Genomic DNA, 15,115 nt, shown 5'->3' on the forward strand with positions numbered 1-15,115 from the left:
TGTATCTTGGATCTCATACAGACGTTTATTTTATTTTTTTTTTGAAAAGAAGATTTTAAAGGTAACTGATCTTTATAATTATCATCTTGGTCAATTCATGTATAAATTTAATAATAATTCATTTCCTCTCACTTTTACTGGGACGTTTGTGGAAAAACAACTCATTCTACAGATACCCAACTCGTCATTCTAATGAATTTCATTTACCTTTAACCAAGACTGTATTTACTCAATCCGCATTTACTTTTGTTGGACCAAAATTTTGGAATAGCCTTAGTGATAATTAAAAAACGGCTCCAAGTTTGAATTGATTTAAAGTCAAGTTAAAGAATCTTTCTTTTAGATATTTATTTTAAAAAAAATTCATTTGAACGTCGTCAATAAATTTATATATGTTTTCATATTCAAATTAAAAAGTTAAATTTTGTGGAATTTTTAATGATTGTAGAAGTACTGGAATATTCACTTTCATTTTTTTTTTTTGCTTCATATGGCTTATGGCTTAGCTGCTCCGTTCACTCTTCACTTCTTGTCTTCACAATCGACATTATTCTTGTTTTCTATTTTCCAACCATGCATGTTGTCTCTTCTTCTTCTTCTTCTTCTTCATCTCCCTGTCTTTTCTTTTCTCTCTATCTCTGTCTTTCTTTCCTTTTCTATTTTCTGTCCCTTCTATATATTCATATAGAAGGAGATTAAAGTCCTTTTTATTGCAATTCTATGATCCCACAGAATTGAATTAGCCTGTTGAATCATCTTAATTCCTTTTCGAAGAACTTATATTACAAATAATATGCTGTCACGTGTTTTTTCGTCTCTGTTGTCCTGAGACACTTACAGAGTAGATTTGATTTCATTTATATTACTTCTGCATCTATTTCTCACTATTTCTCCATATTTCCGTATCCTTTTCATTATTTTTTCGATTCAGTTCTGTCGAGGATTGCTGAATCTGTTATGCCGTTCTGTCCGTTGTATTACCTTCCTGTTATGTTAGTCTTGTCTCATTCTGTCTTGTCTTTTAGTCTCCCTTTATTAGCTTCTTCCTCCCAGTCTCGTTTAATGTTTATTCGCGTGTGTATCTGTGTCTGTTTGTTATTCTGTCTTCTTAGTGGGCTTCCAGATTTTTTTCTACCTTTCTTCCCAACATTTTCCCCCTTTTTTCATCAGTTCATTTTTTTTATTTAACATTCTGTATCTGATGGGCCCACATTCTACAAGCTTTGTCTTTTTAGTGGCTTCCTCCATTTTTCGATGTTTTGCATATTGTTATATCGTCTTTATCACTTCAGTCAGTCAGTTTTCATGACAACGTAATGTTACTTCAAGGTTCCACAATTATATTTTTCTCAATTTAATTTGTTTTAATTATGCAACCTTATTCTCAGTTACCAAAGAAAGTGATATGTTTATGTTCTTTTCGAAAAATGAAATAAAATTTGAATTCAATAGAATTAGTGTTGGGATTTGTCTGGGTGTTTGTTTAGGGCTAGTTAGGTTTTTATTCGTAGTTCCTGTAATTCATTTTGTAATCTTAATTTCGTGTACAAAGTAGAAGATCAATGATATGATATGTATAATTGTTTTACTATGTTTGGGGGGAATGCACCCTACAAGCTTTGCTTCTTCAGCACTCCTCCCCATCTCCTGCATTTTCTAATCTTCAGAATGCTCTTTGTGCTTTTTTTTTTTCACCGTATCATTTGTTTATCCGTAAATATCATTTATCATATTTTGTAATGTTGACTCATATATGTGCTTATATTTTACGTGAAAAAAGAATATGTAATTACAAGTTCTGTTGGAGATGGGAAATATAAAATTGAAAAAGATGAATGAAATTATATCGTTCTTTGAGAGTTTGTAATTGCAGTGAACTGTATACAGTGTAATATCATGAAGTAAATATAAGAAAGGTCATAACGATATACAGTATCTGAGATAATGATATCTTTTAAGCGTTAAACCCTATTCAACATACAAGGAGCCTTTGCCCAGATGTCTACGCTCTGTTTGTGTGAGATATCGATACTATCACGTGCAAGTCAATGTCAACCACTATCAAGTCGGTAGCAGTGTGTGTGTGTGTGTGTGTGTGAGTGTGTGTGGGACAATGTATTCGCATAATGATTAAAGTCTTGTGCCATTTGTCATATGTTCTGTGAGGCATGAGTGCTTTTTCAGCAGTGGATCACAGTTCACATCCCTAAGTACAGTGCTTTATGTAATCTAACAAAGAGGCTTTTGCATTATCGTAAAACATTCTCCAATGACTGTAACGCTTATCATATTAGGATCATGAAGTTTGCACCATTGTATGTTAATAAGCAATTTCTGATGGAGAGCTTGCACAAATTCATTTTAATCATAATACTATGGTATAAGCTGGTAAATCTTTGTGTGTCTTTATAAAGTTGAATTATTCTTGCACGTACATAATCACCCCACAAAGAGTTCTTATACTTGGTCTCGCGACAAGAGATTATAGCCTTCCACAGAAATGTCTGCTGTGATTCTGTCTAATCTAGTCTCAGATAATGTTAACACATAAATGCTCTTTTGCAGTAGAATCCAGCGTCTCTTCCACGTTTTGTACAAAGAACACACAATCAAATGAGTTGAGATAAAAGCAAGTGAAAGGCAGTCATATATATTCATTCAAATTGCCTTTATTTCTAAAGTTGCTGATCAGAGTCTTTCTCCATTGAACCAATTGTGTCATGAAAAGGTAACTGATTATACGTAGCTGATTATGTAGACATAAATGTTAGGAAACCCAATTACGTATTTGACAGGGAAAAAAACCCGTTGCTTACTGATGTGTAGGCATACGGCATAGATGAATACCCCTAAGCAATTAAATAGAGAACAAAAATTGTCGGCCTTATGCCAAAAGGGCCTTAAACCACTTCCACTGTTATGCCAAAAGGCCCTTAACGTATAGACTTTGTACACTATTAGCGCCCTTTTGACATAACAGGGGAAGTTTTTAAAGGCCCTAAAGACCGACGAAAAATCAAACAATCATCAGTGTTGCAGCCAAATTAAAATGTAAATGAGTCATGATGACTAGTGATGATGTCCAGTAAATAACTCAGACCTGTCCAGTTGCTTTGTACTACATGTATTACATCCACACAAACAGTGTTCTCGGCTTATATGAGCAATTGCAATCCGTTCAGTGTCTTCAATTTCATTTACACTATACCCTTAAGCACAAGTTGAATCAGTACTAGCATATCATGTGCTGAATATTTGCTTGAAAATATCCCTTTTCAACCAATCCAAAGGAACGAACCAGATAATCACACTAGTCCCCCCCCCCCCTTCCAAAAAAACAACAAAAATGATGACAGATATATTGATTGCAAAATCGCCACCTTCCTTCGACGCGCATACTGAAATCGCAGTTGCTCCCAAACCGCTGTTGCGAAATTATTGCGTCGACAGAAACATGTCGAGCGACCATTCTGTAATCCGTAGTTATAGTCTTTCCTGTCAGACTATAAGCTCTGTAATTGTGGCTCTAGCGGAGGCTTGGTGCGCGGTATGAGTGAGTGTGTTCTTTCCGATGTTTCAATATAAATACCTGTATAATGTTCTGGTTAGTCATTCTGGGCTTCCCTCTCTATAACTTAACATCTATCAGCGGTATCTTGTGGCGATCTACACTCACATGCTCCTGAAAGAATATCTCTATACAACTTGCTTCGTGTCATTAACTCTTAGCAATATTCCTAAATGTCATTGCTGTTAGGGATCTAGCGTGGCCCGGGAAACATTTACAACCGCCAAAAGGGCTCTACAAGATTTGGACAACTAACTATAGTTCTGTTAAAACCGACCACAGCAGGCCTCTATCATGGCTAGCAATCACCTAGGATTTCGTGATCACGTCGTTCTTGGAACATTTTCAACGGACGAGGACATGAATTACTGCAATGATCAACGAAATCGCCGATTCTTTGTCGAACCAGACGACAGACCGAATTTCGACCTGACACACGGCATCGACGACTATGTCGAGAGGGATCACAGTGGTGTGCGTCCGAAATCGTTGACACCCGTTCTAGAATGGATTCGAGACCACCAGAAAGAACTGAAGGAAAAGGGAATCCTGAAACCTGCCGAAAAGAGTCCAGAAATGAAGTAAGAATAAGATATATACATAGGCTAACAAAAATTTGTCGAAACCGACTAAATTAGTTTGCCGAACTTCTCGCAAAATTGAAATCGTTGGTCTCGACCTACTGACAATTTCAGTTGATTGAAAGGTTTTCTTGAGCCGCACATTATCAAAACAGATCTTTTTCTTTTACCTGATATTGTTGTATCGATATGCTCCGAATTTCATTGTTATCAATATAGAATACAAAATGTAGGAAAATCAGGGCACTGTTCCCGTTTTAGTGCTGTTTTACGGAAAAGTGTGATGTTAAATTATGTATAACTTTACGAAAACGGCAGATTCTAAGCTTTCATAATGATATCTAACATTAAATACAGATGTCAATATGAAAATTTAGCCATGGTGAACAATATTAACTGTTTGATACTTTAAGTACTAAACAATAAAATATGTGTGTAGCCCTATACGTATATAATGCGAGTGGGTGATAAAGCTGTAAACAACCAAATACGGGGACTTTCGAATATTTCCCACCCAGGTCAGCTTTCCTACTCCATCAATCCCTACACTACGCGGTCTTTAAAATGCACTTGAAATGGATGGTGGCCTCCATCCATATCCATCCATTTCAAGCTTAATCGCTTACGATGGTGGTCTCCTGCATTCAATGATCTCTGTTGTTTACTGAAAAATACTGTATATCTTATTTTATGTTTCTGTGTATCTACATTGCTCAATGCAATCACCCATGTGTATCTATTTATGTATTGTTATCGATTTATTTCACTGCACTTGTTATTCTTTGTCTTTGTACTTTTTGAAGTTTGTATTCAAATTGTATCTGATTGAATGCAGAAATAAAAACAAACAAACACTAGCTTTTGGTCAGATTTTGAGGAAACCTCTGAATGTTAGCGTGATTTTAACAGGTGACTTTGGTCTTCGGTAAAAATGAACATGGTGTGAATCTGCACTTCGAGGGACTAGAAGTATGACGTACTCGTAGGCCTACCTCCTGAAATAAAGGAATTTATCACGTAAATTACATCAGAGCAGATAGGTTTGTACATCGCACGACCAAAGCCGGGGTGTAAAACCTGCTTATTTATTTCAGTACTTAGATTCATTATCTGATCTTTGCTCTCAGACTCGACGTCGACTTCGTAGCACGTCGTGGCATGCTAGTCCGCCTCCTCCGTGCTGGAAACGATGCTGATGAAGTCGATTTAATGGTAACGCGTTACCACGGGACCTACTACCTCGAATGCGTTGTGGACCTCCGACTCCGCCAGGCCCCCAAACAGTTGGGGTTCGGTGGAATAAATTCCAGCAGTACGTCACAAGCGGTAGGCTATACATTATGAAAAGACGCTGTCCTCTCAAGGCTACTCTCTCAGGTCCCATCATAAAGCCAAAACATTGTTCTGACACGCCAGCAAAATTGTCAAATTTTGCTCCGAAATATAATAATAATAATAATAATATAAAATATTTATTTAGCGCTTAATACAACATGTTTCTAAGCGCTTTACAATGCTAAACAACCAAACATACAAATGTACACGTATGCTTAAGAAATGAGTAGAATAACGCTGTAATAACAAGATATTCTTAGGGTAATGACGAAAATGCGAAATATTACCCAAAAATGTCCGCATCTTAGAACTTACCTTATCGGGGTCAGTTTAACTTGGACTCTGGGACATCTCGGTCTCACTTTGATGGCGGGGCCGAGTTGCCCCTCTGGATTTTACAGTATAATTGTACCCGGAAGCGCTTCGCGTTCTCGCTAGTCGCAAATATGGGCCGAGTTAATACAAAGAGCGCATCAAAGAACCTCTGATGCGCATACAGAAAACAAACGTGCGCTTATGTATAGAATAATGGCGATCACGAACTGCGTATGAATAAACATGTCTGAAATAAGACCGAGTTGTCCTTGAGACCGAGTTAACCTGGATCCTTCTGGAATAAAAGTTGGTATACCGACTTATATTTATGATCTCAAAATACTCTGAAACATCTCATTATCCCGGCAAACCGCGTCAGGAAGGTAAGTTTTTTGGTAGACTCTTTCGATAGAATTGCAAGCAAAAAATGGTGCAAGACATGTTTTCAGACCCTTACCAGAACTATGTTTTTATTTTAACCTTGTTCTGTGCTTTTTTTTTTCCAAAATTAAAGAAATGTTTTGTTCACCGATTGTATTTTCTTTTTCAGGAATGCCGCATGCAGAGAAAAAGTAGATAACAATAATTGTGCAGTCATTATCAGATCAGGTATTCAGGGTTAGATGCTAAACATTTACACTTGTATATTGTATGAAGTCTCTAAGTTTTCTCGTGAATTTTCATTCCAAATAGTTGACGGGGGCCCGCCAAATATTGACCAACCAATCAATGCCCGTTCCACGTACTACTCGATGACCAAGGCTAAGTGTGGTGACTATACCTTCCTGTTCTGCGGGGAGATTATAGCTGAGCAGAAGGACGCGGTCGAGCGCCCTCCCATGAACTATGTCGATGTTCACACCAACAAAGTCCTTTCCGAGCCCAGGTTACGATCGAACTTCAGCAAGTAGGTTTACCCCCCTGGCACTCATCCGTATTAAGTCCCCGTTCCACTATTACGATCTGGATCCCATCTGTCCCGATTTAGCAGATCGGGAAAGAACGGTAAAAGCGTATAAAGGGGATCGGAAGCATCGTATCAGCAGCGTTTGGAGGACGGGGTTGGAGCGTGCAAGATCGGGAAGAAATTTTGAACCTGTTATTGTATATTCTTCGCGATCTCCCCGATTAATATTGACCTATTTTGAATCGTAAGGCGAGCGGGGAGAGCGTAGTGACAGTGTAAACATCGCGGGATGAGCGTAACACAGTCTTTCTGAGCGTACTGATATCGGCACAAGAACGGGAAGAAAACTAGACACCGACGTGGTCCCGCTGCTGCGCCGCTCTTCCCTGATCAAAGCACGACCTTCCCGCTTTAACGACGCTCTCATTCATATATGCAATACGTTCTCTAATTTCGTATAGAATAAAGGCCTGATCCTACGACGCTCTCAGTACGCTTCATTCCCGCTTTAGTTACGCTGTTTCCGCTTTAGCTACGCTTTTTCTATGCTTTCGCGAACTCAATTACGCATGATCCCACTGGAAAATTCTCAGCCAAAATACCTGCCAGAAGAAAATCAAAACGATCGAGGGGCAAAACTGTTGAGGTGGAGGAGGACGGTGTCGCTGCACCTGTCGAGGTTGAATATGAAGACGAAGGAACGAAAATTCTCGAAGAAGAAGGAGAAGAAGAAGATATGAAGAGATGGAGACAAAGAAGAGAAGAAAGCAGCGAAGTAGCTATACTCGCAAAGACAAAGAAAGAGTGATTGCACGTCTTGCTAACAGAGAAGGGAAAAGAGGAAATGGTAGAATATTGAAGAGTATGAAATTATGTACAACTAGAGGAAGACGGACTATAAAAGCAAGGACATCAAGAAAAGTGGTTGGAAAGATCAACACGTCTTTGATGAAGAATGAATTGCTGCAGAAGAACTATGAGTTGAGGAGCCTCTCCGAGGTCTACAGTATATCTCTTTGGTTCTGCAGTCTAATTAGTTGAGAGTTTAGTGAGGAACGGCAGCCTAATCGGGGTACATCGGGCACTTCGGGCACTTTTCAGCTCTCTGGACGGGGGAACAGCTTGATAAGATCGTATAGAACGTAAATGCAGCGTGCATTGATCGTATAACAGCGGGAACATCACTGACAGCGAAAATACATCGTTCTAAATCGTAACTGCATCGGCAGATATTGTACTGCCTCATTTTCGATCATTGTAGTCAGAGCGTATATGAGCAAGCACGTGTTAGTCGTAAATACAGATAAATAGAATACTAAATACTGAATACAAATAAAATTCTTTAATAGAGCGTTCTAACATCGTACTGAGTCCAGAGCGGCGTATGTTTTACCCGATCCTTCCAGATTAGAGAATATTGTCAAATCGTGGCGAGAACGGCATAGTGGAACAGGGGCTTGATAGATTTCACTGCATGACATCACAACTTACTCTACTTGTATAATTATGTACCATTAAGTCAAACCTTTTATCACACAATCCTGTTCCTAAATCGCTGGGCAACCAACCATCACGTCGCCGGACAATCAAGTGACAGATAATGACAATGAGCTGGATTGTATACTGGTTGAAAAGATTCGCCGGGCTCTCCTTTCACCGACTGTCATGGCTGCCCTTGTGAAAGCTGTCAAAGAGGCTGTCATTGAAGACGTGACCCAGAGAGTGTACGAATCCCTACGACTTGATATAGAGAGCAAGGAAAGGGAAATCGGTGCGCTCACATCCCAGATGAGGAAACAACAACAGAGGCTTGACGAGGTTGATGACGAGCTCGACGACCAAGAGCAGTATAGTCGACGACCACTGCCTCAAAATCCATGGAATAGCTGAAAGACCCAGTGAGAACACCGACGACGTGGTCATACAGTTCGCCAAGGATCAGCTAGACGTCGACATCAAACCAACTGATATCGACCGCAGCCACCGACTTGCCCGACAAAATCGACATGGACGCGATGCTCGAGAAGAGAATCATGGAAAACGAAAACCGAACGCGATCATCGTCCGCTTCTCGACGTACAACGCCAGAGAGAGAGAGTGTGTGTACAAAGCCAAGGCAAAACTGAAGGGAAAACCATTCTACGTCAACGAATCCCTAACAGCGTACAGACAGCAACTCCTCAACAAGGCTCTGCGCCACACCAACGTTCTGAGAACATGGACATACGACGAAAATATCACAGCCCTCACGAAAAACGTGAAGAAAGTAGCCATACACAGTGAAAAAGACCTCGAGAAATTGGACAGACTGGAAGTTTTCCTCTCAAACTTGTGTCGAACGTTTAAATAGTTGAAGAACTTAACATGGTCTTAAAATACCCATGCATCACATGTAATACAACAGTCAAATCAAATCAAAATGCATTTATGTGTTTAATGTGTAAGAGGTAGATTCACCTATAAAGTGTTCGACTTTGGATCTGGATTTTTTTTCTCTTCAGCACAGACTGGTTCTGTGATATGTGTCTATACGATGAATTGCCATTCAGCGTAAACGACAGTCAAGATTGTGATAGTATGCGTCAGTGTCAAAATAATAAGCTCAACCAAGTTAAAGCCTCATGTGATTCATTGAACGCTCTAAAAACTTATTCTGGTATGAATATTGCACATCTCAATATATGTTCTCTTGTTAAAAATATAAATGAAATTCGACTCATAATGCAAAAATCACATATTCATATATTAACTCTATGTGAAACTAGGTTAGATGATTCAATTAGTAACGAAGAGATAGGAAAACCGGGCTTTAAGGTAGCCAGGAGAGACAGAAATAGACAAGGCGGTGGTGTAATTATGTATATTTGTGAGACGTTCAACTTCATTATTAGAGAAGATCTGCACATCGAAGGATGAGAGTTATTGTGCATTGAAATTAGTTTGGAAAAACAGAAACCATTTTTAATCATGTCATGGTATAGACCACCCCCCCCCCCCCGACTCATATGCTCATAATATTATATATTTGATTCGTTTGAAACAATTTTGCAGACTGTCGAAGTGCAACAAATTGAATATCTTTTGATTGGAGATCTCATTGTGACCTATTATCAAGGAAATTATCACACAGTAGCAAACGTTTACTTGAATAATAGAGATTATAGTTTGAAGCAAACCACTTGACAAGCCTTGCACTCTTAGAACTCACTGAATATATAAGCACCGCCATAGATAATGGTTATGTTGTGGGTTTCGTAACCTTGGACTTAGAAAAAGCTTCTGATATGATTTCCCATGATATTTTGCTCAGAAAACTGAAATTGTACGGTTTCAGTGATGATGTATCAAAATGGTTCAAATGTTATTTTTCTCTCCGTAAGCAAGTAACTATCATAACTGGACATACATCGACCACATCATTTGTCATATCTGGGGTGCCCCAAGGCAGTATACTAGGGCCATTGTTATTTATGTTATACATGAACAATCTACCTCGTGTTGTCCATCATTGTACTGTATCTCTATACGCAGACGATACTTGTCTATATGTAGCAGCTAAAGACCCCTATGAGCTTGAAAGAAAGGTGAACGATGACTTAGCCTCAGTATTGAACTGGCTGAGCCACAACGAGCTACTATTGAATGTAAAAAAATGCAAAGCTATGCTGATGGGATCACAAAGAAGATTATCCCGTTTTCGTGACGTGTCCTTCTTTATTGAAAATAGCGAACTGGAGTTTGTCTCGGCATGTAAATACCTTGGCGTTATTTACGATAGTCATCTGTCGTGGGCTCCTCAAATAAATCATGTTAAGTCAAAGCCATTAAGTAGTTTACACGTGTTAAGACGCACACGCGTATTCATTGACCTAGATACCGCGATTTTTGTACAAAAGCATGATACAACCCCATTTTGATTACTGCAATACAATTTGGATGCATTCAAATTCCACCGCCACACGGAAACTCCTGGTCGTTCAGAACAGGGCACTGAGAATAATCCTACAAGTACTGTAAATGGTATGTATAGTCGAAATCTACTGTATGAAACATTACATAATTGTCTGAATGTGAAGTTCGAAAAAGATCTGGCCATATTGGTTGTCAAACTACTACGCAAACTTGTTCCTAGGGAGATTTCTGGCAAATTAACAACAGAATTGTCACATTACCAACTGAGAAATAACGAATCCAAAGTTTCCCTCCCAAGGCCAAACACAAATTTCAAGAGAAACAGTGCATTATAATATGTAGCGTCAAAAGTGTATAACAGCCTCCCAATTAATCTCAGATGTGAAACCCAGTTAAGTAGATCTGTGTCAAATATTGATTGTATCATTTTCCAAACTCATAAGGTAATTTTCTGATTTGTAAATTTCACTTTTTTAATTTGTTTTGTTCAGATACCTTTTTTTTCCCTCGGCTCTGCCCATCCCCAATGATATTGTGTTTTGTTTTGTTTTTCGTTTTGTTTTTGTGTATCTATATGATTTTTTTTTACCCTTATCAGACTTTGTTATTGTATTTTTGTTTTGTGAATAAGTTTCTTGTCGTATTTGTGTATGCTATCTTTTGTTCTGTATTATCTTTTGTTGTTTTATACCATGTATATTGATATATACGGACTCACTGAAAAACAGCCCTATATAGTTTTTTAAACCGTATTAAAATAAAACAAACAAACAAACAAATGATTATGACATCATGGGCTAATGGAGCTCATATCTTTGAAAGTGGAGAGACGTTCTCTCTAGATTTGACGTCTGCCAAATTATCGGTCATACAAAACAGGTGATATTGATGATGACAATAAAAAATTATAATCATGTTGATAATAGTAGTAGTATAATGATAACAGAATAAGAATAATAATAATAATCTATGTATATTTATATGCAGCATATCACGAACGAATAAAGTTATCATCTCTCTACATGCACATTGAAGGAATAAAGACAGATAGAACTTAAGGACAATAGACATAAGAGAAAGAGAAAAGAGGCGACAAGGCAAAATGAAAAGTGACAAAACTGCGACATACAGCGCAGAGCTAAAGAATTGTCAAATTAAAGAAATCGTACGTTTTCAAATGACTCTTAAAATTGTCTACAGTATCAACCTGCTTGGGATGTCAGGTAATTTGTTCCGTAACTCAGCGGCAGCCAGTTGGAGAGATCTTTCTCCATACAAATTTTCGATATCGTGTGAGTGGCTGAAAGAATGTTCACCATTACGGTATAAAATTAAATCACTATGCCCTCTGTTAGACTGTTTAAAATCACAAAAATACACAATCACAAAGATATCTATACGCATTGCAATGTATAAGAACAAAATTGAAGGGAAAGATAGTGAACACGTGAGGCTTTCCTAGAAATTTTAGTCCGAGGTGACTTTATAATAGCACGAGATGCTATTTTTCAAGAGAGAGAGAGAGAGAGAGAGGGGGGGGGGGGGGGGGGGGGGGGAGAGAGACTTGTAGCCCCGAAGCAGAAATCACATCCTCTACCCTAAGCTTCTCTTCCTCTCTCCCCCTCTTCCCCTCTCACCCCCCCCCCCTCTCTCTCTCTCTCTCTCTCTCCTCTCTCTCTCCCTCTCTCTCTCTCTCTCTCTCTCTCTCTCTCTCTCGATCTCTGTCGACTTTACTCTTTCTGACATGATGTCATATCTTTTTATCAGTTATAAAACGCTCAAGTGGTGGTCGCAGAACCACATCAGCGGAGTCTCCGACATCGTGGTAGGCTGGAGGGACGACAGACGGAACGTCGTCACCTCAACGGAGATGATGAGGACCGAGGACCTACCCAACAAGGCAGAGGTAAAATTTAGATGACACTCTGTCGCCATAGTGATACCCCGCTGTCGTCGGTATTCTGTAGAATGAATACATGCATTCCCTTTGTAATGGTCAAGAGAGTAAAACTAGTTCGAAGTTTTGGGGGCATACATAGGAAAAACAGTAACATGTTTGAATAACCTGCAAAATATTTTTCTATCAATTTTGCAGAGAATACAATAGAAATATTATGTCCAAGTATATCATGTATGTGTATTTGTGTTCAGATTGTGTTGATTTATACGTGATATTGATAAAAGGGGGTATTATACATTTTATTTATCTATGCATTTTCATTTCATCTATTTATTTATTCATTCATTTTCAGGGATTCTGGGATCCAGCGTCCTGTGTGTCCAACTTTTTATCGCTCGTCAAAGAAATCCGGAGGAAAATCCCCGACAACGACCCAAGGTACGATATCTGCCCTTCGGTCAGGTCCTGAATTTGAATCACGGAAGAAAACAAATCATGTTCATATCACATGGAATGATACCGCGCGACATGAAAGTTTATTAGCTGCCAATTCGGCGACAGTACGGTCAGCTATTACTGTGCACGCACTTCTGGTTTGATAACGTACCACATGATTATATCTCTATCAATTATGTACAAATTTGTACATTTGTGAAGATATTAATGCCCAGACCTCATGGTTGTATGTTTCTCATTTTTTGTAACTTCTTAGATTACTTTGTACTCTTTTTTATACACCGAACTAGTTGTAAAAAAACAAAACACTCAAAGATAGCAAAATATACTTCTATCACCTATCACGTGTGATGTGGGTCGACATTTTTCTTACTTGAAAATTGCAAAACGCCTTTGTCGTTATTGAAATTCTAAGTACCGATGATAAGACTAATAGCATTATATCTATAACCTGTTCTGAATCTTATGATTAATGATACAGCGAAGTTATTTAACACATCATAAGATCTGTATCTTATAAATGAGAAAAGGGCAAGTATGGTACACTGAATTCTTCAAATTAATTTTCTTGTCCGTTTCTCTGAATTTCGGTTCAGAAATTGATTACGGTAATAGTATCGTTGTTCAGACTCATCTCTCAACACTAAACAACAGCTAAGCAACTTGTGCTTTCGGATTTACTTTTTCCTGTAAGTGCTGTTTAGATTTCACTACACAGTAATTATGCATACAGCACACGAAGAAATCGAGATGCCGTGTGTCGACACACAAAAAAAAAATCAATCAATCAAGTAAGTTGAATATCATGTGATACATGAAAGACCCTATATGCGATATGATTTGTTTCCCGTACAAAAAGCCAACATCAAAATAATACAATATTGACGTCTCTAAGAAGCGTTTACTGCTCTAACTCAGCTGAAGTTTTTTTTTTTTTTTTTGAAGGCTATCAATCTTTTTTTTTAATTCATATCTGGTCTTTTGAAAGAAAATTTACGCCGAAACAGGATTACACACTCAATAAATTTAAAGGAGAGCATGCCCTGTCTCAAAATGGTGGAAAATTTGTTGTTATTTTGGTACATACATTGATCCAAATATTTCGTACATGAATCCCACTTGATACAGTTGTACTGAAACACCCGTACTTCTCCTATAATGCCTTGTGCGAGATATTCATTTCGCAATCTCCGTTTTAACAGCGCAGTCTATTGTATGGGACTAAAGAAGCTGGAGATCAGCCGAGACATCAGGAGGCAGTTGAAAGAAAGGCGGTTCAGCTTCAGTCGCAAGGATGATTACGTCGTACTTAAGGATTGGTATCTGCGAGACGTCCTGAAGGTTCCCGAATGAGTGGATGACGTCACGAATAGACATCTGCGACCACTCACATGTGCGTTGTAACTAAAGGAAAATTTGTTCTTATGGAAAACCTTTCTGTTGGAGATCCAGATAATGTTAACTTCTTGTCGAATCGAATCGTACGCAATCGTGAACAATTCTGACTGTTTTTAGATATAGAGAAGGTAATAAAGTTCTAGGACAATAATGATTTATACTTGTATAACAAGTATCGCAGCTTGCATATAACATTTTTTTTTCATAGCAATGTGAACAATTTTGATCTGAATCTGGATCTGGATGTGTACGATGCAGGGCCCTAATGGGCATAACGAACATCGTGGACGTACTGCAGGATATGGTTATCGAGTTGGTAGAAGTAGGATGATTTACTGCAGACACTCATGGTGTAGCACTTCTCTGCATTGAAGCACATAACCCATTTATGTGCCCAAGACACCAGGACTGTCAGGTCGTTTTGAAGGATGAGGTGGTCTTCCTGGTTTCTGATCTGACGGTATCACAGATTGTAAATGTCGGTGAACTGGCATACAGAATCAAAGGGAGCCAACTACTGTACCACAATACTTGGACTACAAGTGTTTACCGGGGAAGATGTAACAAGTGCCTTCAAGGGTAGGGACAAAGTCGGACCCCTAAAGAATCTACAAAGCCACCCCATGTACCACACAGCATTCAGGTGAGAGTAGTCTGATATTATAATTTCAGCAATATTTTACTGAAATGTATTAAATTGTTCAATATAACATTTGATAAACACTGCTAAGATCTTAGAACAT

This window comes from Diadema antillarum, unplaced genomic scaffold, assembly GCF_040938485.1.
Source record: "Diadema antillarum isolate AM-2024a unplaced genomic scaffold, OU_Dant_1.0 seq00000002_RagTag, whole genome shotgun sequence".
In the NCBI taxonomy this organism is placed as follows: domain Eukaryota; kingdom Metazoa; phylum Echinodermata; class Echinoidea; order Diadematoida; family Diadematidae; genus Diadema; species Diadema antillarum.